This window comes from Abramis brama, assembly GCF_963993115.1.
Source record: "Abramis brama genome assembly, chromosome: 10".
Lineage (NCBI taxonomy): Eukaryota > Metazoa > Chordata > Actinopteri > Cypriniformes > Leuciscidae > Abramis > Abramis brama.
Window position 1 is genome coordinate 20,590,722 of NC_139972.1, and position 22,331 is coordinate 20,613,052.

The following is a 22,331-nucleotide window of genomic DNA, read 5'->3' on the forward strand; positions in this document are numbered from 1 at the left end:
GTTCCACAAGACCACTAGTGCAATGCTTTTTCTACTGTAGTTTCATACGATGTTTCTTCGTTGTACATTTTTCATTATTATCACTAATACTAAAACCTTGTTTACTTCCAGGTTTAAATCAGATTTTGATTCACAGATTTCAAATGTAGTCTCAGAATTTTGGAGCCCACTTCATATTTGATATGATATTAACTTAATTAAATAGTCTGGAGGAGATTTAGATCTTGACTCAAGCCAAGCCTTCCATCACAGACGGCAAGCCAAATGTTTACCATCTATCTTCATCTATCTCAAGGATTATATGAACGTGTAAACTCGTGAATTGCATGTTAACAGCCGGCCTCACCTGAAACTAACAAAAAGCAATGTGATTTGCATTCTGATGGTCTGATGTGCTTTTCTTTCTTTTAGCCCTAAATGATCATACTTGATTAATCCACAGCACTAATCAAGATGCTTGTTGATGAATCAGCTGTGACCATTAAGGGATAAAACAGTCTCCCTGCAGACCATTAAGGGATAAAACAGTCTCCCTGCAGATCATTTGCAAAACACCAGATTAACACACTGTCGGGTCATCTGTCACAATATCACCCTTGCTCTGTTCCAAAACCTAGTGATCTGCCTACGGAAGCAGCATTGTAAGGCATCATTTCGCCCTTAATGAGAAAAATGTTCCAAAAGATTGGCATCTTAATTTGTGCTGCCTCGTTAAGGACAAATTTTAAAGCAGCCTTCCGCAGTTCAATGAAAAAAAAAACCAAGATGCAAGATTCAAGAGAAAATTTATAAAAAAAAAATAAAAAAAAAAAAATATATATATATATATATTAGTATAAATATTACAATATCAGTATTACATAAATGTTTTTTATAATATATTTCAACGCATTCTCATCCTAGGACGTCATATACTGACGCTTTTGAAATTTCTTCAATATCCGACGCAAAGGGCACCCTTTAGCGTCAATATGAGACGCCGGTTATGGGTAGGTTTAGGGTTAGACCGCTAGGAGGCGCCTCCTAGACTCATATTTATCTGCGTCTCATATTGACGCCTAAGGGTGCCCTGTGAGTCGGATATTGAAGAAATTTCAAAAGCGTCAGTATATGACGCCTTGGGATGAGAACGGGCTGTATATTTCATTAAATACTGAAAATAATATATACAAATGTAACTAAAAATGTATTATTTACACAATATTTGTGTATACTTATGCATATTTTATACTTTTAAGAATCTTGCACGATTAGCTTAGCGACATGCTAACCCTAACTCTATTGAAATTATGAGTAATATCTACAGTACCATGTGAGGCTCATTTGTGTGGTATGCAGAGTTGTTTCACATGTAGACTGTTCTGATCACTCATGAGGTTGCGTTGCAGTTTGAAGGCTGCCTATGAAGGAAGTAGACAAGAAAACAACACGCTTGGTTTTTGAATAGAGCTCCTATGACTTCCCTGAAGCATTTTTAGCAACTTTACGGTCCTTTTTTAATACATCTGCATGAATGCGCTGCTGCTCTCTGATCAACTGCTACATCTTCACTTTGGCATTTCCTGCGCTCCTGTTGTTTCTCTGTATGCTAACACACATTTTTATCTTTGATCATACAAACTAAAATAAGAGCTTGTATCAGCCGCTGGTCTCTCGCACATTCAGATTGGCAGAGAAACTTTGCTCTTACTGAGCAACTGCGTGCAGTTGACATCACCAGTGTGATAATTGCACAACTGCTATTCATGTAAAAGACTTCTTAACACCTGCATGAACACCAAGAGAACATAAGTCCCGCCCCATCTCAATGTAACATGTTGTTCACTGCAGGATGTTGAGGGCAATGAGTGTCCTCACAGTTGTTGTTTTTTTTATGTCAATGCAATCTGGCCAATTAAATGAACCTACCTGTTCCCTCTCACCTCACATCAAGAGTTCTGTGGAGCTCATTATGGTACCAAAGATTTATAATGATGAAACTGAGATAATAGCTATTTTGAACCCATTGCAAGTAATTTTTTTTTTTTTATGCATCACCGGCAGAATAGTGTCTTATGTGTATAGGAAGAAAAGATACAGACTGTAAAGTACAGCAGCTGTCACGGTGCCATCAACGGTGTGAAGTAAAACCATTAAAGGAAAATATATATTTCTGAGACAGCAATAAAATGTCTCTCAGAGCTGCTCTATAGGGAGCAGGGGGTTGGAGCCACTGACTCCAGAATGGAGATAATATAACTGGAAATGTGACAGGATGGGTTAGGAGCAAAGCATACAGCATTATACACATAAATGGCTATGCGTCATGGTGCAGCCATATTTGGTTGTTTTGCTTCGCCTGACATTTGTAATGGCTTCGAGACTGTTTGTTTAGACTACAGAGGGATCAGAGAGGGAAAAACAGCAGCCTTAACGCATTTCCTTCCCATCAGCCTGTGGATTACCCGACCGCCATTAGAGTCGATTGCAATGGCATAAACACAACTTCATAAGATGGAGATCAAATGCATGCTGCTATTGAGTTGATTTTGCCGGTTTCTGTGCATCAGCTGACACGAAAGCTCTTGACAGTCACGCTTCTGCCTGAACTATTCAGGGAACTGTCCGTGGAGCTGACACAAATGAAAGCTGAGCTTTGGCTGTTAAGGGGCTTCAACCAAGCTGAAGCACTAGCCTGTTGTACCGTGATGGCATCTATTGCGAGCACCGCTGATGGGGACGTTGATAGCCGGGCTCTCACTCACTTTCAGTTGCTCCAACAGTACCTGTCACTGTCAGTGGCAATAAAACTAGGCTTTGGGGTAACACACTCAGACAGAATGTGATCAATTTGGTGGGCAAACAAAGTTGCTTGCCTTATCGAAATGGCTGCCAACTCGACAGCTGTCTACATGTAATTTACGCAGGAGTCACAAGGATGTGATTCACAAAGGCTGACAGCTTGCACATATGTGCACGCTCACTCGCACCTGCAGACATATATATAGCACATGTGTCACCTCCGAATGAAAGTCTTGAAGATTCACATTATTAAATGGACACACTGCAATCTAAGTAAAAAAACATGCAGACTCACAAGCAAAAATTGCATTGCATATTTAATCTAACTAAAGGGCAGCGGTTTTGAATAATATATGAGCTATGTCTCTATAATGGCGAGGGGACAAAACAATACATTTTCTTTAAGAAAGAAGGATGAAAATGAGTTAGATTTATCCTTGTTATTATTGCAGATCAAATTAGGAGAAGGCACACAAACTGGCAAGGGTAATTATGGAGTGAAAAGAGGAAGAAGGAAGAGGATTTTGGGGGGAGTAACTTAAAGTTTATTAAAATGAAGATTTTGTCTCCATTATCGCTTTAAACAAGTGGGAAATAAGGGGGGTTGTGCTCACAGAGGCGAAGGCACTGTGGATTTTTTTGGGCTGGAATGAGAGAGACAAATGAACAGAGGAGAGGAAAAAAATAGGAGAAATATCTGCAGGGCCCTCAAGGGAGAAGAGAGAGATGAAAAAATGACAGATGGACAAGCTCTTTCTTTAAAGCTATTAGAGTGGGCCACAGCCATGCAGTGAGCAAATGTCAGAGAGGAGTTTGATGAAGATAAGCTGAGGGAAGATTTACACAGCCAGTTGAATAGGGAAGGAACCAATGTCCACTTCTCATCACTGAACCCTCTCGCTATATATCTTGGCTTTCTGTATCTATATGGGAACCAAATTACGTATCTCACAATCTAGCCTCTACCTCCTTGACTGGCTACATACAAGGACACCAAAGAAAGTGATGAGATAAAAAATAGATCCAGACATAAAATGTTATGCTAATGTTTCCTGGTATAGTACAGTAAAACCGGTATTGTACTGTCAGCGTAGCAGCAGGGAAGGGAAACGATTTTCCAAGCAGTTGGAAGTGACAACAATGATTTAGCAATCAAAACACACTAATTATGTGATTTTATCACTTCAAAACACTTCACTTTTAATTTAATAATGAGTTACAGGTACGATTTGCATTTGATACAAACGGAACCTGTCCTGAATCTCAGAAGTAAACTGCTATTGCTGCTATTGGTGATGGTGAAGACTCAAATTTCACCATTTAATGTTGTTTTTAGTATTATTATTACTTTTTATTAATATTCATAATCAGTAGTACTATGTATCTCTTTTATACTTTTTATATACATTTATAATCATTTGTACTCATTGTATTTTGTGAAGATGTGGGGGAAGAGAGACTTTGGTGGACTTTGAGTGTGTGCTGGAGAGACTGTAATGTATATTCAGTGTTTATACAAGCATAGCATAAGGCTATACATTCCAACATTAATGGAAACCATATGTTCCTCTGCTGAATGTATGTGTTGCTATAGTGATGTAGTTTTTTTCCTGGTCACCATATAAGAACTGAGCTCTTTGTCCGAAAGGCAGAGAAGATGATGAGAAACTAGCATGAGGACTTTTGTATTGGTCCACTGCCTCTTCTCCCCTATGTCTTATATAATTAAAAAAATAAGAGATCTCTTGGCAAAATCACTGGTGTCTGTTTCCATGAAATTAAACAACAGGGGAAAGCAAGATTTTTAAATCAACAATTGTGACACTCATTATTTGATGCATTTCTCATACCTGTTTGTCTCAGAATAAATAGCCATTGGAGAGCATCTTGCATTCTTTGTATCTCTTGCAATACATTCACAGCAGGAACAGCAATCAATCAAACCAAATGTAAAAGCTTTAAACTATTATCTGTCCTGCAATGCACAGGTTTGGCTGAGCTATAGATTTAGAGAAAATTTGGTGTGAACACTGTTGAAAACTTAATCAAAATACTCAGTGTTGGTATTTTTGTAGGGCACAAACAGTTGTACTCAGGGACTTTCAGTCTGGGGCAGCAACAGCACTCAACACTCTCTTTGAAAACACAGAAGATGCATTTTTAGAAAAAAAAAAAAAACATCTAGATGGAGCACAACTGATGGAGTGGAGTGCAACAGAATGCAGGGGTCTTTAAAAGTTTAACTATTTTTAACTTGACAGGCACTCCTAAAACATGGTGTGGTGAAAAATGCTACACTGAAAAAGGGAACAACAACTTGTCACTGGAGCAGTACCCTTAAAGGGACAACTTTGTACATTATATACCCCAATTTGTGCAAATTCTTTAGTACATGATTAGATAAGAGTAGTATATACACTTAAGGTAATCCTATGAACCTTGTAGAGGTAAATAAGGTAAACAGTAGCAGATAGAACTCGATCCAATCACCCACCGTCTCGCCCAAGGACTCAAGCACCCGAGCAATCAAATTGGCCAGAATTCACAGTGGCAGCTGCAGTGAAAGTATCAGTTAGATGCTCATATAACACTAAATAGTATTTGTTGGGTGCAGCAGGTTTAAAACTATAATTTACGGACTGTATGGTAGTTATTGTACAGTGTGAGTTTAGTATCTGTCTTCAAACACACTTAAAGGTCACTATTCGGACAGTGGAGAGAGCTAGATGACTACTGGCATTTAGGAACAAAACAAGGGTGTTGGGAGAGTGTTGTGGGGCAGGGCTAGAAAGTAGAGAGCTGATGGGCTGACCCTGCGCGTGCCTGGCTCTCCATGCGCTCCCTGGCCTCCTGCTGCAAGGAGGATTGATGAGAATGGTCTGGCCACCAGACACTGGGCCAGATTACAAACACGCCGCTTTGTCTTTGTACACCACAGCTTCTCAGAGCATGGAGGCCCCACATTAATTGGTAGCAGTCCCCCGTAGAGAGAGTCCCCAGCTGTGCGGTTCACTTTCACTTCTCTCGTTCACTGACTCCTACTACAACGGAGTGTGTGAGTAACAGAGGGAGGCAGTGTAATTGTGTGAGTGTACAAGTATGTGTGTAGAGATGCAGTGACAACATCTCTGCATGCAATTTTGTGAATTCTACAATGTTATCAAGATGTAATGAATTACACTGAGCATATCTGAATCTCACAAATGACTAAAGGACTCTTAAATGATTGGTTTAACCAAAAATGAAAATTCTATCATCATTTACTCACCCTCATGTCACTCCTAACCTGTATTATTTTCTGCATAGATGGAATGGTTTTTATATTACACAAACTGTACAGTCTATACACTTACACTAACCCTACCCCTGACATAATGGTTTTTTGTGTGTGTGTGTGTGTGAGAGAGAACTATCCCTTAATTAGTTTGGAGAGTTAGAGGTTTGGTCCTAACCTCTTTGGAAGTTAGAGGCACTTTCTGCCTGTCAATCAATTTTCGTGTTCATGTTTCTTACGATTTGCTGAAATACCTTTTGAGGGTGGAGTTTTAAGCTAAAGGAAGTCTGAAATTGTTTTACTTCAGTAACTATATTTTAACATCGCTATTTTTGTAGTAAAACAATGGTAATTAAAATGCTAATCAAACACAAAAACATTCTTACTATATTAGCATCATAGTTCATTTGCATATTTTTTTAGCATATTCTTTGTCTTTTTCTAGAAGAAGTTATAGCAAAACAGCAAACATTGCTTACAGTAGTTTATATTCAAAGCTGGGATTTTGGACTGAGGATTATTTTAGCAGAAGTTAGCAGAATGGCTAACTTTGCTAAGCCTTTTCTTTCTTTTTTCCATACAATGCAAATTTAATGGACTTTCATTTCAAGGACAAAAACAGCTGAAACATTCAAAATCGTATTTTGTGTTGTACAGAATAAAAAAAGTCATAAAGTTTTGGAACAGCATAAGGGTGAGTAAATTATGACTGAAATTTCATTTATTTCTGAACTATCCCTTTAAAAGTATTAGCACATGATTTTAACATGATTTTAGTGTGAAAAAAATAACCTACTAACCTTTCCTGTGCACATTTCTGCTTTTAAATACTTGAAAAATGGGCCCCATTCGCTTCCATTATAAATAACCCTAACCCATATCTTTGATTTTTGCCTTTTTTAAAAAGCAAATAAGGTCCATTGGGTGTGTGTGTGTGTGTGTGATAATCAACATTATGCCACAAATGCTTTCAGTTGAATTTAATTTGTATTAAATCTAGAATATTTCTAATGCACTTATAGGGCGGCAGAGAGGGCGAAAAGGGTCCATATGACTGTGATTAGAGTCAGAGGTTTGAGAAGGATTGTGCTGCCTCATTCAGAGTCAGAGCTGGACTCAGCACAGACTGTAGTCAGCTGTGGAAATCATAGATGTGCCAGAGCAGCAAGTGCTCTCTGAGGTTTAGGGACAAAACACACCTTGATGCTTTCTATCCGCATTGGTTCTCGTGTCGCATTCTTCTCTCACGAGCTCTAGCTTTCAGCGCCATCCAGGGAGCCTAGAGAAAGAAAAACGCCTTTGAGCGAGAGTTCTCAGCAGGAACCCGTCTGTTAGCGCGAGTGGATGTGGACTCTAGAGAGGCCCGCCATGTTTATTATGCTAAATGTGATTCTTGAATCACAGCGAATGGCTACTAATGAAGCACATGGGGTGCCTGGGCTAGTGCGACCTGCTGATTATTAGTGGAGTTGCAACTTCTCTTTCTGTCGCTCTGGCTACATGTATATTAATTATTTTGTACTTCATAAAGATAAAGAGAAAGAGATGGGCGGATCAATTGGCAGGATCCATGTTTTCATACAGAGGCTTGTGCAGATGCTTGCTCTCAGGCAGATTAGTACTAGGCCAAGAAAAAGCATAAATTAAACATAAACATATTGATTATCAACAACAGGCAAAGAACTAGGATATAAACAGAGGCGGTATGCAAAACGAAACTAAATGTGAAGACGAGAGAGAGAAAGAAGCGAGGCAGAGAAGGAAAGAGAGAGGTTGACCCAGTTTGCAGACACCATGCTGAGCTCCCAGCCAACCCTGCAATAAATAATCGGCTGCAGGCTGGCAGAGTCTAACAGCTGCTTGGTGGTTGTCTGTTCCTCCAGTGTCTCCTTTCGTCCCCTACTGCACCTGCCCTCACCTGCAGAGTGTGTGTGTGTGTGTAGTCATGTGGTGGTCTGTGCGTCGACAGTGATGCTAAGTACTTTTTCACCCAGCCTTAGACTGATTAGGATGTAACCTGGAAACAGAGATGTTCATGGGACATGCACAACGACCACACACATCAACATGACCTACAGAGAAATACAGAGTCTTTCTCACCCTAACCCTAACATGCACAAACAAGAACTGAGCAAAGCTTTGAAGACACTGATAAATAGTATGAATGTGATAAAGAGTCATCATTGTAAAAAACAAACAAATATTTTAATAACGTCAGGCTGTCTGCACATTATTTTACTTAAAAGACAGCTACTTACTAAATAAGTAAAAAGAAATAATGATTTATGTTGAAATATGTGAGAATAAGCGCTAGTACAAAACGTAATAATATGCATATATATATACAGTCATGCTCAAAAGTTTGCATACACCTTGCAGAAAAAGTTTAACAAAATTAGAGGGATCATACAAAATGCATGTTATTTTTTATTTAGTCCTGTACTGAAGAAGATATTTTACATAAAATATGCTTACATAAAGTGATACAGGAAACTTTTTGAATTTGAAGATCAAGGTAAATTGTACTTAATTTGTCTTCCGGGAAGCACGTAATGTATCTTCTGTTGCTTCCAAAAGACAGTACTAAATGGAAAAAATTTGACATTTAAACAAAATAAGAAACTTTGACATCTTCATCCTGTTCAAAAGTTAGGTATAAGTTCAAAAACATAGGTATATGTAGAGAGAGTCGTATTCCAAAGAGTCGTGTCATAAACGTAGAAATAACAGACATTAAGAAAACACAGGGGACATGCGTGCAGTGAAAGTATGATTTTTTTATGCAAAGCTGACAGATAAATATTCATAAAAGCTCAAGGACAGCTCGCTCATATAATTCCATGTTGCATGTTGTCACTAGACCTACACAGATTCTCCCTCCTTTTCAGGCCTTGTTTCTCCTGCTCAGATGAGCAAGATGTGATTGTATTTTCAAAGTCAAAGCCACTATTCATCAGGGATTCGCAAACGGCTTGACAGGATTCTGTATGCTACTTGTGCCTATGCATTCAGAAAATCCTGTTCTGTGTATACACGTGTGCTGGAAGGTCCTCTTGCCTTTGTTGAGGGTCATGCCCCACCACAAACAATCAATCAATGAGCCCTTGAGGGGTTATGCAGCCCACATTCCCTGTGTCCTTCAGGGAAATAAGGACGCATTGTTCCCAGAACAGAGGTACACAAACACAGCAGGCCCAGCTATCGCATTTAGTAACACCCAGTGGTCAGTGCTTCTAAAGTGGCTGCATGCATTACAACTCACTAGGGCTTGATGTTGCAGTACACACTAGTGGATTAATGTTTTAGTGCTTGCTAGAGGTCTAATGTTTTAGAGTTCATTAGAGCTCTAATATTTTAGTACCTACTAGAGGTCTGATGTTTTATTGCTCAGCAGTAGTCTAATGTTCTGCCGTTTTAGTACTCATCACAGGTCTAGAGTTTTAGTGGTCACTAGTGGGCTTGCGCTTTAGCACTCGCTAATGGTGTGATGTTTTAGCATTCAGCAGAGGTCTAATGTTCAAATCAACTTAAAAACACTGTCGGCATAGTCTCCGGCATCCTGTTTTTAGAAGTGCAAAAGAAATTTAGCATAATAAATTGTAATTACTTTAATGTTTTGCATAATTTCCATTATGGCAAAATGATTATGGCAAGATAAGAGCAGAGAAATTTGAAAAAAGGAGAGTAAAAAACAATATGTCATTGAGTATTTTATGTTGCCATTCATCATGAATTACATCGTGGTGGAGGGCTGCAATTTCTGAAATGTCAAGCATGGCAAAAGCAGGTGGGAACTGACTGTGATTAATCAGTTTTAACCAAAGCAGTATTCGTCATTGACCCTAAAGCAGAGAGAATCACAGGCTTTTAGGCTGTTTTCACACTCAATTTGATTGCTTGATCCGAACTTGAATTCAATTCCACCTCCGCAGGTCACTTATCACAATGTGTTATTTGGATTCAATCCATGACATTTGCATCAACAGTAAGTACCACCATGAGTTCTCACAGCTGCTTCCTACAACTGTGGCTAAATCTGAATCTGTTGCTAACTATGGCTGGGCAATATACAGTACATCTTAAATATTGCATTGATTTTAATGTGGCCAGGAATAAAAAACAGCACAAGTTCAATTAATTTCCTCAAATCAGTTTAACATATATATACACACACACACTACGCAAATAAGTCAAGACATTATGACCACCCGCCTAATATTCTTTTGGTCATCCGTGTTCTGCTAAACATTTCAGACCATTTCTTCTGAAAAGAATGCACAAAACAACAGCGCGTGCATCCATCTGCAGTGGTTGCATTGCAAATGATGCAAAAAAAAAAAAAAAAAAAAATACAAGCTGCCAGTCCGAAGCAATTTCTGCAGAGACAAGCAGCAATTAATATTATCATAAATTAGTCATCAGTAGTGGTTCACTTTTACAAATTATATCTGATTGCTTTCACACCGATTACAAACTAGATTGGAGCACCAACACTGCACCAACAACTGTGAAAATCCCCTGGAGAATGTACAAATAAACAGTGCCACACAGTCCCATTGAATGAAGATAATACACACACTTGTGTTGCTTAAGCTTGTGCGATGTAGTACACTCCTAATGAGGAGAGAATGTAATATGGATCCAGATGTGCTCATTATCAACCTTGCGCATGCCAAATATACTTATTGGAGAGCCGACAGACAAAATATTGTAAGCAAATGAGGACATTGATAGCATGCATCAGAAGAATTCTTCACGTGAACAGTCCGTTCCAGAAGTGCAAACTGTAAACAGTCTGTTCAGATGTGAACGTGTATCTTTGCTGTGTGTTTATGTTTCAGCTAGAAACATGACCCTTCTCTCAAAGGGCAGGCTGGCACTGCTCCAGTCTGGCTACGTTCCACCGGCAACATAATCAACATACTTTTATCTTCTAGCCACTCATCTTGATGGAGGACTCTCTAAATGAACCCTTTCAAATCTATTTGTTGACTACTTTATTATGTTGATTTTTGCCTCTAAAAATTAGCAGTATTTTTAAGGAATAGGAATTTTATTTTGAAAAATCTGTCATCATTCATTCTAAACCTGTATGATGTTACTTCCTTTGTGAAAAACAAAACACATACAATGAAAATCAATGGGGTGCACTGCTTTCTGGACCCATATTTTGTGTTCAACAGTAGAAAGAAAGTCATACAGGTTTGGAACAACTTGAAAATAAATAATTGTGACAGAATATACATTTATGGCTTTATATCCCTTTAAAAGTACTAGCACAGAGATCGTAAATAAATGTAGCATAAACTTACAGCTGACAAACATACAGTCATGTAGATAATTTGCAGTCTGCATCCTCATATGCTCAAACTCATCGATGTATATGCTAGCCAGTATATGCACACCTGAGATAGTGAGATAGTGGGTAGAAAGAACCATATGTGTTGTGACACCCTGTCGCATCTGCCTGCCTGAAAGCAGGAGATAAGTGCAGAAAAATGATGGCGGGAGCTAGCAGAGAGGCTGGCGGAATAGAGAGAGAGAAAGTGAGAGAGACAACAGTGGCTAAAGCCATGAAGACACAGACAGATCAACAGATAGAGTGTAGCGTGCCACCTGTGTAATGCTTGGCAGCTGAAAGCTGTATTGTGCTCCTCTCTTTATTTGTTTCCTGAGTTATCTGGAGAGCGGATTTTGGAAGTTCAATCTTTCTGATAATAAAGGGAGGTAATGAGGACTCCAGCAGCAGACAGCTGCAGAGCCAGCAGTATAGAGCACATGGGAGCACCCTCCTTAATGCTGTCAGACACACACTGAGAATAGTAGCATGCATAGTCCTCTCTTAGTCACTAGTGTTCAACTGACTACTGGACTATTGGTGAGTTGTGGTTTACATTCATTTACTGCATTCTGAAACATAGTGAGCTGCTTCATGGCCCACATAGGAACTTTTATTCAGCAAGGATGCATTAAATTGATCATAAGGGCCAGTTGAGACATTTATGTTACGTGTTTATTACAAATAAATGCTGTTCTTTGAAACTTTCCAGTCATCAAAGAATCCTGGAAAAAAGTATCAAAGTTTCCACAAAAATATTAAGCAGCACAACTGTTTTCAACATTGATAATAATAAGAAATGTTTCTGAAGGAATTCATTTCTTTATATCAAATGTTTTAATAAAATTTATAATTTGCAATTTTCACTGAAGACCAGTCCAGATAGTGTCCAAAACCTCATTTTGCCTAGGGTTTCCAGTCTTTTAGATGGCATTGTATATTGAATTTGTCTCATAATGGAAGAAGCGATCGATAAAGAAATGAGTTAAATGTATTTAATTGGGCTATAAAACATAGAGGACTTCATGGGTTGACTCTGAAACCCATATAAACACAATGGATCTTAAATACTGTACTATGTTGTGTCCGACATGACTCATTGGCTCCTTTGGATGCTGGATGCATCACTTGGTCATATTCACCCTAAAGCACCGTCTTAATGCTGAGTGCAAATGTCTTCAGGCTAATTGTAGGCAGTATTATGTCTGTACAGACTTTCTAAAGGGAGCAGGCATTAGTGAGGCTAAGAGTCTCCCATCGCTTTAACGCTGGACCCGGTCCAGCCCTCCTACCCCTCTGACCGGAGGCTTTGCTCCACTTCCACTTCTATATTTAGAGCCTGCTTAAACAGCAAGACGGTGTAGCCTGGCCTCAGTGAAACGGGCTAATATGCCCAGCAAAAGCCCAGAGTATGTTGTAATGATGTTAGCAGGCAACCTTTGCAGATTGTGTGTGGTCCTGTGCATGGTTTTGACAGTGTTGTCGGATGAGCGTAGACGCCACAGCTGGACTCGCATCACATGTCCCGGCTAAGTGAGATAAATGGCACGGTATTCTCTACTAACTGCGAGCTCCGCTAAAAGGCCTCCCACATGCAATACACTATGTAATGATCATAAACTCGCGCCCCCGCACAAGTACACTCACTCGGCGCGCTCACTGATGTGTGAAGGCTCTTGGAGTGTAAAGTTCTTTTAAGAAAGCCTTAGGGAGACAGGTTCATCTAAAGAAGAGATCGCATCTCCCATCATCCCTAGCCTCTAATGGACTTGTTGTGTGATGGGTTGAGAGAGGCCCTTGGAAGTTTCCTTGAAGCATCTTTTCCAAGAGCTGAGCACTTCAAAGGTACCCAGAGCTGTATGGTCTTTCTGTGAAAAGGTTAATGCTGTTGATAGGTATAGATGAAGGAGGAGACAGATTAGTGGATGGGGAATAGGAATGCTTGGAGGACTGTATAAGGTACAGTATAGGTATTTTAATGAGGTTAGATGTTGTGGGGAGAAGGAAGCGGGAACCGGCGAACATTCAACAACAATAAAATAAACAAACAACAAAACGAAAGTAAAAGACAGCAGCCCCTCACGGACGACTGCCGTCACATATAATAAAACAAACAAAACACAAGTCCAGGCCTGTCCTCTCTCGATCTTCACTGTCGTCGCTCCTCCTTTATGCTTCCGCTCCTCCGTGAGAGATACGAGACCGGTGCGTCACACAGGTATCAATCACGCCACCGGCCAAATCATGACATGATAAGGTCATGTCCACTTTAATTCAAAGTGAAATTTCCAGTCAGTGGCGCGTTCAGCTTTATCTAAAACACATAAATGTGAATGAGCCTGCAGTGTTGCCTGTTGTACTGTATGTTTCACAGCAGGGCAGAAATTAAATGTCTGGTGAGTGGCACTAAAAAGTTAATGCACTATTGCATTTGAAACAACATTCACCTACACTTAACCCTACTCTAAACCTAACCGATAGTGTTAACAAAAGCAAATGTGAGATAAAAACACATTTGCTAAAGCAACATGCCATTTTAGCTTGCTTCTACAAGTCTTTGAGTTCTTTAATTGTGACTTGTGTTTCACGGTACAAACAAAAGTGTAAAGCCGGGTGCACACTGTGCGATTTTGGCCGCGATTTGGCTGTCTGACACAAATTTTGCAAATCCTAAAGGAATCCTCTGATCCAGCCCGATCTCATCCCAAGGCGTCATATACTGACGCTTTTGACATTTCGTCTACATTCAACGCACATGGCACCCTTTAGCGTCAATATGAGACGCAGATAGATATGGGCCAGAAGGCGCCTCCTAGCGGTCTAACCCTAACCCTACCCCAGACCTACACCTACCCATAACCGAACAAACCTCTGTGCGTGTCATATTGATGCTAAAGGGTGCCATGTGCGTTGGATGTAGACAAAATGTCAAAAGCGTAAGTATATGACGCCCTAGGATGAGAATGCGTTGTCTGATCCTAGGCTAAAATCTTAAGTCTTTGAACGTTAGTTTGACATGTTCACCGACATCCGATTTATGACAGTTGCGATCAAATTTTAACGAAATTCTGGCAGTGTCAGAAGATTTGACTCACAGTCCTGCAGTGTGGCTTCTCCTAAGACGGCCATCAAATTGTCTTCGTTTTACAAGACAAGCCGTGACCAAAATTAACATTAGAGATTTCTTTGTAGCCACCATTTCAATCCCGCGTGTAATACAGCTCACTGTCACTGAACGTGTCATTGATTGATGATGTAAAACTCCGGACAAGTTTTCTTACGTGCGTCCGTTTTTAACGCGCCTTGACTGTCGTCAGTGGTGGAAAGTAACTAATTACAAATACTTTCGTTACAGTACTTGAGTAGATTTTTTGATTTTTTCTACTTTCTTGAGTATAATTAAATTGTGGTACTTTTACTTTTACTTGAGTAGAATTAAAATAAAGTATTCAACTTCGCTACATTTATTTTTCACCAAAAGTACAGAGTACCGACCTATTTTTTTACAGTCTATGGTGCCGACGGAGCAACAGAGCGAGCTTACATTTCACAAACACTTTTCAAACGACTGTGGAGGCTGAGCCCTCAGCCCTGCGCTTCAGCCAATAACAGACAGTTCTGAAGCGTTTCAGCCAATAACAGACAGGTCTGATCGGGTGCAAAACCAATCAAAACTTCCAGTTCAGCTGGGGGGCGGGGCGTTCAAACCGCGCTTTGACATTCAATCACTGGCGCTCGTGTTTAAAATCCGTATTGCTAACGTTTCAATATTTTATTGAATATAAGTGAGCTATGCTCATATTCTGATTTTAAAATGAAATTGTGGCAACTCCTGAAATGGGTCATCCCATTGATATTACCAGAGCATTGAGCAGTTGAAGTAAATAAAAAAAACTCGTCTCATAACATGGACACCGTTATTGCTTGGACGGAGCAAGAACAATGTAAAGTGTCTTGAAAACATTAACACAGTTCAACTGAAAGGTAAAGCTCGCCCTCTTTAACAATACAGTTAAAATAAATGTACGAAGCAAACTTTGTACAAAGCTGAAAAACCCTCAACAACAGTGAAATAAGATCGCATGATTTGTCTGTCAATCAGATGCAGCAATAGTAGGCTCCCAGCAGCACATTTTCGGTAGAACGAAAAAAAAGAGCATTTAATTTAACGTTAACCATACCTCACTTATTTTTTTTATTTTTTTACTGGCACTTTTTTATTCATACTACATCTCTCTTTTTTATCGGACCTTTTACTTAACCTTCTTTGCTTTCAAATATGAAATTATTCAAATAAAAACATTCAAATGATCTTACCTGGACTTACTTTTAAAGATTAGTAATAAAACATTTTCTCTTGACAACAGGGAAAGCTAGTATGTTTGCTTAGCATACCGTCAAAAACTACAATTTATGAGTTTAATATCATGTTTTAATATTTAATATCAAATTACTTGAAATTACTTCTGTGGTTTCATGTGTGAGAATATATTATTTTATTAAATTCTATAATACAGGCTATGTTGATTAGCATTGCATTAATGGGTTAGTTCACCCAAAAATGAAAATTAGCCCATGATTTACTCACACATAATTAAATGTCCTGGCTCCTCCAAGTTGAATGGCTGGAAAAAATTTAAAACCCAAAAAAGTGCATCCATTCATGATAAAATAAAAATAAAAATACTCCACATTGCTCCAGTGGGTTAATAAAGGCCTTCAGAAGCGAAGCCATGGGTTTTTAAAAAATACCCATATTTATAACTTTATAATCTAAAATAACTAGCTTCCACCAGATGATTGTACACATACTAAGCAAATTGACTTGCGCCACAAGAGTAACCTGTGACACATGTATGATGTAGAATGTAGGAGTATCGTAAGCTTAGACGCCTCTTGTGGTTTAAACAAATAGGGCTGTGCAACAAACTGAAGCTCTTCTATAATATATATACGTTGTGCGTCGAGTCAGGGGTTAGTCTTCCACCGTAAATCGATGCATATGGTCGGTCGTCTCGCTGAAGCTAGTTATTTTAGATTATAAAGTTATAAATATGGGTATTTTCCTTACACAAACACATGGCTTCACTTCAGAAGGCCTTTATTAACCCCCTGGAGTAAAAGTGGAGCACTTTTTTCATGGATGGGTGCACTTTTTTGGGCTTCAAATTTTCTCTAGCCATTCACTGCCATTATAAAGCTTGGAAGAGCCAGGACATTTTTTAATATAACTCTGATTGTATTCATCTGAAAGAAGAATGTCATATATACCTAGGATGGCTTGAGGGTGAATAAATCAGGGGCTAATTTTCCTTTTTTGGTGAACTATCCCTTTAAAGACGTACATCATTCTTATGAAAATACCTAAGATATTGCTATCATGTGTTTGTCTTCATGTTTCTTCAGTCAAATGTCTCTATTTGCATGTTATTATATCCATATTGGCATTTCCTGAAACGTCATAAGTGAATCTATGAATTTCACTTGTGGACTTTCTGCGCGAGGTATGAATCAGTGTGTACTGGGCTTCCAGTATGAATGAAACAGAATTGACATGAGAGTGTTTAGCGCTCCATATCGCTATCATCTCCCCATTTTGGGTAAAAATAGAAAAATAATACTAAAGTACTTTGTAACGTAGTTACTTGAGTAGTTTTTAAGCAAACTACTTATTTACTCTTACTTGAGTCATATTATTTTTCAGTACTTCTACTTGTACTCAAGTAAATTATTACTTAAGTAGCAATACTTTTACTTAAGTACAATTATTTAGTACTCTTTCCACCACTGACTGTCGTACAGTCTGACATTTATGACAACTGAGATCTTGCAGTGTGTCATGGCTTACAACGAGGATCATGTTCGTATAGTCTGACAAGCAACAATGTAAAGGACGATAATAAATCTCACAGTGTGTACCCGGCTTAAGACCGGACTTCTACTAAGTCTGAACTCGAGAATCCTAACCTGTAATAACTGTAATAAAGCAATAAAACATCTGAAGAGGAGATCTCAAAGAAAGAGCACAGAACTCCATCTGGCCCAATATTATCTCTGCCTCCCAAGCTGAGTCCCCGTCACCCCATTCCCTCTCCTTTTCCTCAGGCAATCAGTCATGCATATCTACTGTCTCAACTTGTTGATGTGTGGTCAATATAAATATTTTTGGTGCGACTGGTAAAGTGGTCTCACTCCCCCATCAATAGAACAGGCCAGAATAAAGAAAAAAACTTGTTCTTCTGATGTGGGTGATGATCAAATAAAGATCTTTGATAACCATTCCTTTTCATCCCCCCCAAAAATGTTGATAACATGGGGATTTCATGCCCCAAAACCGTTTGGGGCCCAAAATATTTGGGTTCTAAATGTTTATTTTTATTTATTTATTTTTGCTCCATTTGGGCATTTAAATGGATTTGGTTTGGAAAACCACTCAAGGAAGCATCTGTAAGCAGATCTTCTTGCTGTTTGTCTCTCTATTGCCAGGTGTGGGACCTTTTGATTGCTGTCTATTACTGACTTAGCAAGTTGTATGAACATAACTATATGAAAATGACACTTTTTGCTATAACCAAGTTTGTAGCAGCAGGCAGAATTTGTATGAAAAGGAATACAAATTGTTGGTGTATTATTTAAATGGAAACCGCAGTGAATTGTACATATAGGTATGTTTTTGGAGCTTTGCAAAAATGTAGGTAGAGACACTCAATGAGCATTTATTGCTTTAATTGTGCTTACAAGACACTAAAAAGACCAGCAGGATATTCAGACAGAAATAACCCATCTGTTTTTCCATTAGATACAGTGTTTAGAGTGGAAAAACTGGAGAACGGGAGCAACAGAGAGAGGCAGACACGTTGACAGAGACCTGGATTGAAAAAGAAGCGTGTCGGAGAGGCAATCAAAGACGGACAGTGAGCGTTTGAATTGTCTATTTGAAATTTCATTCGGTGGAAATGGGATGACAGAGCAAAAATAGTTGGAGAAAAAGAAAGACAATCACAGATGGACAATGATGCAGCAGTTTATGTTCTTGAATTTCAGATTTCATTAGGCATCCAGCAGCCTGGCTATTTAGCATTAGCATCTAAATCAGCCCTGCAACACTATGCAAACTCGCATAACCCCTTGAACCAGCTCCTTGTAGTCGCATAGCGCACCCCTATAATTAAGGGATAAGTTTGCATAAAAAGCCATGCAGCAGCATCCCTTCAAGGAAACGCGATGACTAAATGTAAATGTGCAGATTTAAAACATGGTTAAAAATATTTATGAATTCTTCTCATGTCAATTAAGACAAACAAACACACACACACACGCGCACACGCACTTGCACTTGCACTCACACACACACTTGCACTCACACAGAGGTGCTGAGCAAAAGGGTTTCTGAGTGCAGTATTTTTGCAGCTTTAAGCAATTCCCAGTCCTCTGTCATGCTTAAATACTTTTTCCATGTACCTACTCCCTCATCCTCCAGGCACTTCTAGGAGAAGGACAAAAAAAATGACAGAACATTCAGATCCAGTGTGCTATTTTAGACTGCTAATCCAAAGTGTTAGTGTGGTGTAATCACGACCAATTCGTACGAATTCGTACGAATGATAAAAAGATGGCTAATTCGTACGAATTCGTACGACCTCACTCGTACGAATTTGTACGATTTGTCTAAACCCACGTGATGGGTAGGTTTAGGGGCGGGGTCAGGGGTAGGTAATTCGTATGAATTCATACGAATTGGGCAATTCGTTAAATATGTAAGATTTTGCAAAAATCGTACTAATTCGTACGAGTGAGGTCGTATGAATTCGTACGAATTAGCCACCTCGTAGAATTTGTACGTTTTCCCGTGAGATAGTGTTGGGTGTAATACACCGTCCTCTGCCCAATGGACCTGTATGCACATTTATGTTTGGCATTTAGCTTACAGGTGAATTTTTATGTGTCTTATTTAGTTTTCCATTTACTTATAATAGATATAATAAGTATTCGGGGTCCAGGGTCGTCTAGCAACTCTCTGTTGGCTTGCAAGCTGGAAAAAAACAAACTCTAGTCTGGCCAATCACATCGTGTATAGAGGCGGTGGGCGGGCTTAACATAATGACGGCAGAGTTGCGACGGTCCCTGCTACTTGAAAACAAAGAAGATGGGTCTTTCGAATCGGCTTTGGTCGCGACTCTGGAAGACTTGGATTTAAGCTTTTCTTTGAGAAAAGAACAAAGAATGGCACTGAAGTCATTCTTAAAAAAGGAAAATTTGTTTGCCTACCGGATACGGCAAAAGTTTAATCTATCAACTAGCTCCGCTGGTGGGAAAACGTTCTGGTTGGTTGTAGCGCTATCCCTATTGAGTGCAGAGGGAATTTGAAAGACAACCGTTTATCCCGCCCCTCGGATTGAGCCCTGCCAATGGTGCGTTTCCAGACCCAACATCTTGATGTGGGTCTGGCTTGTCAGGCTAGTGTTTTTCATCTCTTTTTTGTTGTTGTTGTTTTGTTTTTTTGTATTTATTTTTTATATAAGAGAATAAAATTATGGCAAGCAAACTGGTTGATCATCACTAAGGAAGGAAGGAAGGAAGGAAGGAAGGAAGGAAATAAATGCATTTCTCTGTTGTCGTTCCTGTGCCTGCATGGTCAATAGATTATGGTGGTAGTGGAGTGGCAGTGATGATACAGTCTCGTCTTTACAGATGTTATATGGAAATTTCCCAGTGGGGTCAAAGAGTGGGGTTTATCTCTTCAGGGAATCCGTCTGTTATAGATGTCAAGGTCAGTGTGCTAAGCACAGGTCATTGGCCCACTATACTGTAGCATTCCGAGCAGGCATTGTCAATGGTGGCGTAACGCAGTTCGTTGTTATGGGAAGAAGGAGGTGTGGACCGGCGAACATTTAAAGACTTTAATGACATAAAATAAAACAAATACAAAACGAAAGTAAAAGACAGCAGCCCCTCACGGATGACTGCGGTCACATCAAATAAAACATTATCATCAAATAAAATCCAGGCCTGGCCTCTCTCGATCTCCACTGTCGTCGCTCCTCCTTTTATGCTTCCGCTCCTCCGTGAGAGATACGAGACCAGTGCGTCGCGAGGGTGTCGCTCATCAGTAATCACGCCACCATTCCTTGCGCCACTCTCCCACGGCCCTCAACCTCATCCTGCTCGCCACAGGTGGCATTTCTTCTGCCTCGTTTGCCTGATGTAGTCATACAAGGACACAGCATTGCACGAAAGGTCACGAGAGCGTACTCATGTTATCCTGGGGTCCCTAGAAATTACCACACTTGTGAGTCTATGACAAATAAGAACATCCAAGAATATGTAAAGGAAAAGTCCTTTAAAAATCTAGTTAAAAGTACAAGTTAAGTTTTGATTTAGGAAAAAATATCAAACATTATATAGCAATCAAGTAAAAAATAACATTTTCCTCACACCAGAAATGTTTCAGCAGCTCTAAGTTTCTGACGAAAGGTTTCTGAATCTAGAAACCAAGCCTTTGGTTAATTCTCAAGTTAATTGCCTACGAGTCTAAAGGGTTTTGTGTCAGTTTTTTTTTTTTTAAATGCTCCAAGAAATTCCATCTCTGCCTTAAACCTTGAATATTCTAGAAATCAGTCGAGAAATCTTTATTTCGAAACATTTTAATTTATGTCCCGTAAAAACATCAACATTTATTTTAATTCAGAAACTGCCATTTTCATCAATGCACAAATAATGCAATGTTGTTTTTAAGGAAAATACACTACTCAAAAGTTTGTTGTTAAAAAAAGTTACAAATATATATTAATACCTTTATTCAGCAAAGATGCATTAAATTGATCAAACTTGACAGTCAAGACATTTATGTTACAAAAGATTTCTATCTCAATTAAATGCTGTTCTTTTGAACTTTCTATTAATCGAATAATCCTGAAAAAAATAGCATGGTTTCCAAAGAAATACTAAGCAGCACAAGTATTTTCAACATTGATAATATTAAGCAAAAAAATAAAATAAAATAAAAAATACATTCAAAAACATAAAATAAAATTTACCAACCCCAAACTTTTAAACTTTATTATTTTATTTTAAAATAAAGTTTTAAAAGTCTGCAAAATGATTTTAAATTAAAATCATTTTTAATGTAAACATTTTTGAGCACAGCACAATTAGTTAATTAGTTAAATAATTACATTTTATCACATGCAAACACATACTGAACTTTCTTCAAAGTACTGGATTTTTGGATTTTCTGAGTGTCTTTGGCTTCAATGACAGTAGAATCTTTCTATACATCCAACATGAACTGAGTGCATCAAGTCTGTTTTCTGGCTGTCTGTAAAAATCTCTGGTATAGTGTCTAGAGCAAGGTACTGCCTATCTCATCAAAGTCCATGCTATTTAAATCAGCCCTGCTCTCAAGTACCCGGCTCATTTCGCCCGTGTTGTGCTTTTCTTCTCTGTCATTTCGCTCTGCTCCCTCTCATTCCCTCCTGGCTTCAATGTCTGGCGTATGACTCACAGGCAGTTGGCACAGAGCATGTTAGTCGTTATTGCCCTCCTATCGGCCCCCGGTGACCCTCGGAGTTCTGTTCTCTTTATTGGTGGGTGGTAAGCATACCACTAGTGTTTTCTAAGTACAGATGATTTTCATCCCAATACCACTGCCCGCTTGGTATACAGACACACACAGGAGTCAAAGACACTTGAGCAGGTCTGCCTTCTTGTCAGGATGCACAGTAAACCCCAATGCTCAAAATAAGTATTTGGTTTGAGTAGGGTAAACTTAAATTAAACAAATTAGTTCAATCAAATGAACCTTTATGAGTATTTAGAACTTTCTTTTTCTTTTGAGTTCACAAAACTGACACATTTTGAGTAATCTGAATTATTTCATCGTTTTGAGTGGCATTAACTTGTTTCCTTTAATTTAGACAAACTTAAATTTAACTGAAA

The 22,331-nt window shown here is 38.9% G+C and overlaps 1 protein-coding gene and 1 long non-coding RNA gene across 4 annotated transcripts in view; one reads left to right on the top strand and one right to left on the bottom strand.

Annotated features, from left to right (window-relative positions):
• The window catches only part of rtn4rl1b (reticulon 4 receptor-like 1b), a 159,409-nt gene that overhangs the window by 47,713 nt on the left and 89,365 nt on the right, over positions 1–22,331 (top strand). The gene's annotated exons all lie outside the window — the stretch shown is intronic.
• The window catches only part of LOC311091163, a 37,227-nt gene continuing 34,826 nt past the window's right edge, over positions 19,931–22,331 (bottom strand). The window contains exon 4 of one of the 2 annotated variants that reach the window (XR_014608011.1): positions 19,931–20,592. This is a non-coding gene — a long non-coding RNA (uncharacterized lncRNA). Of the gene's footprint in view, positions 20,665–22,331 lie in introns of both variants that reach the window. The other variant, XR_014608012.1, reaches the window with a different exon arrangement.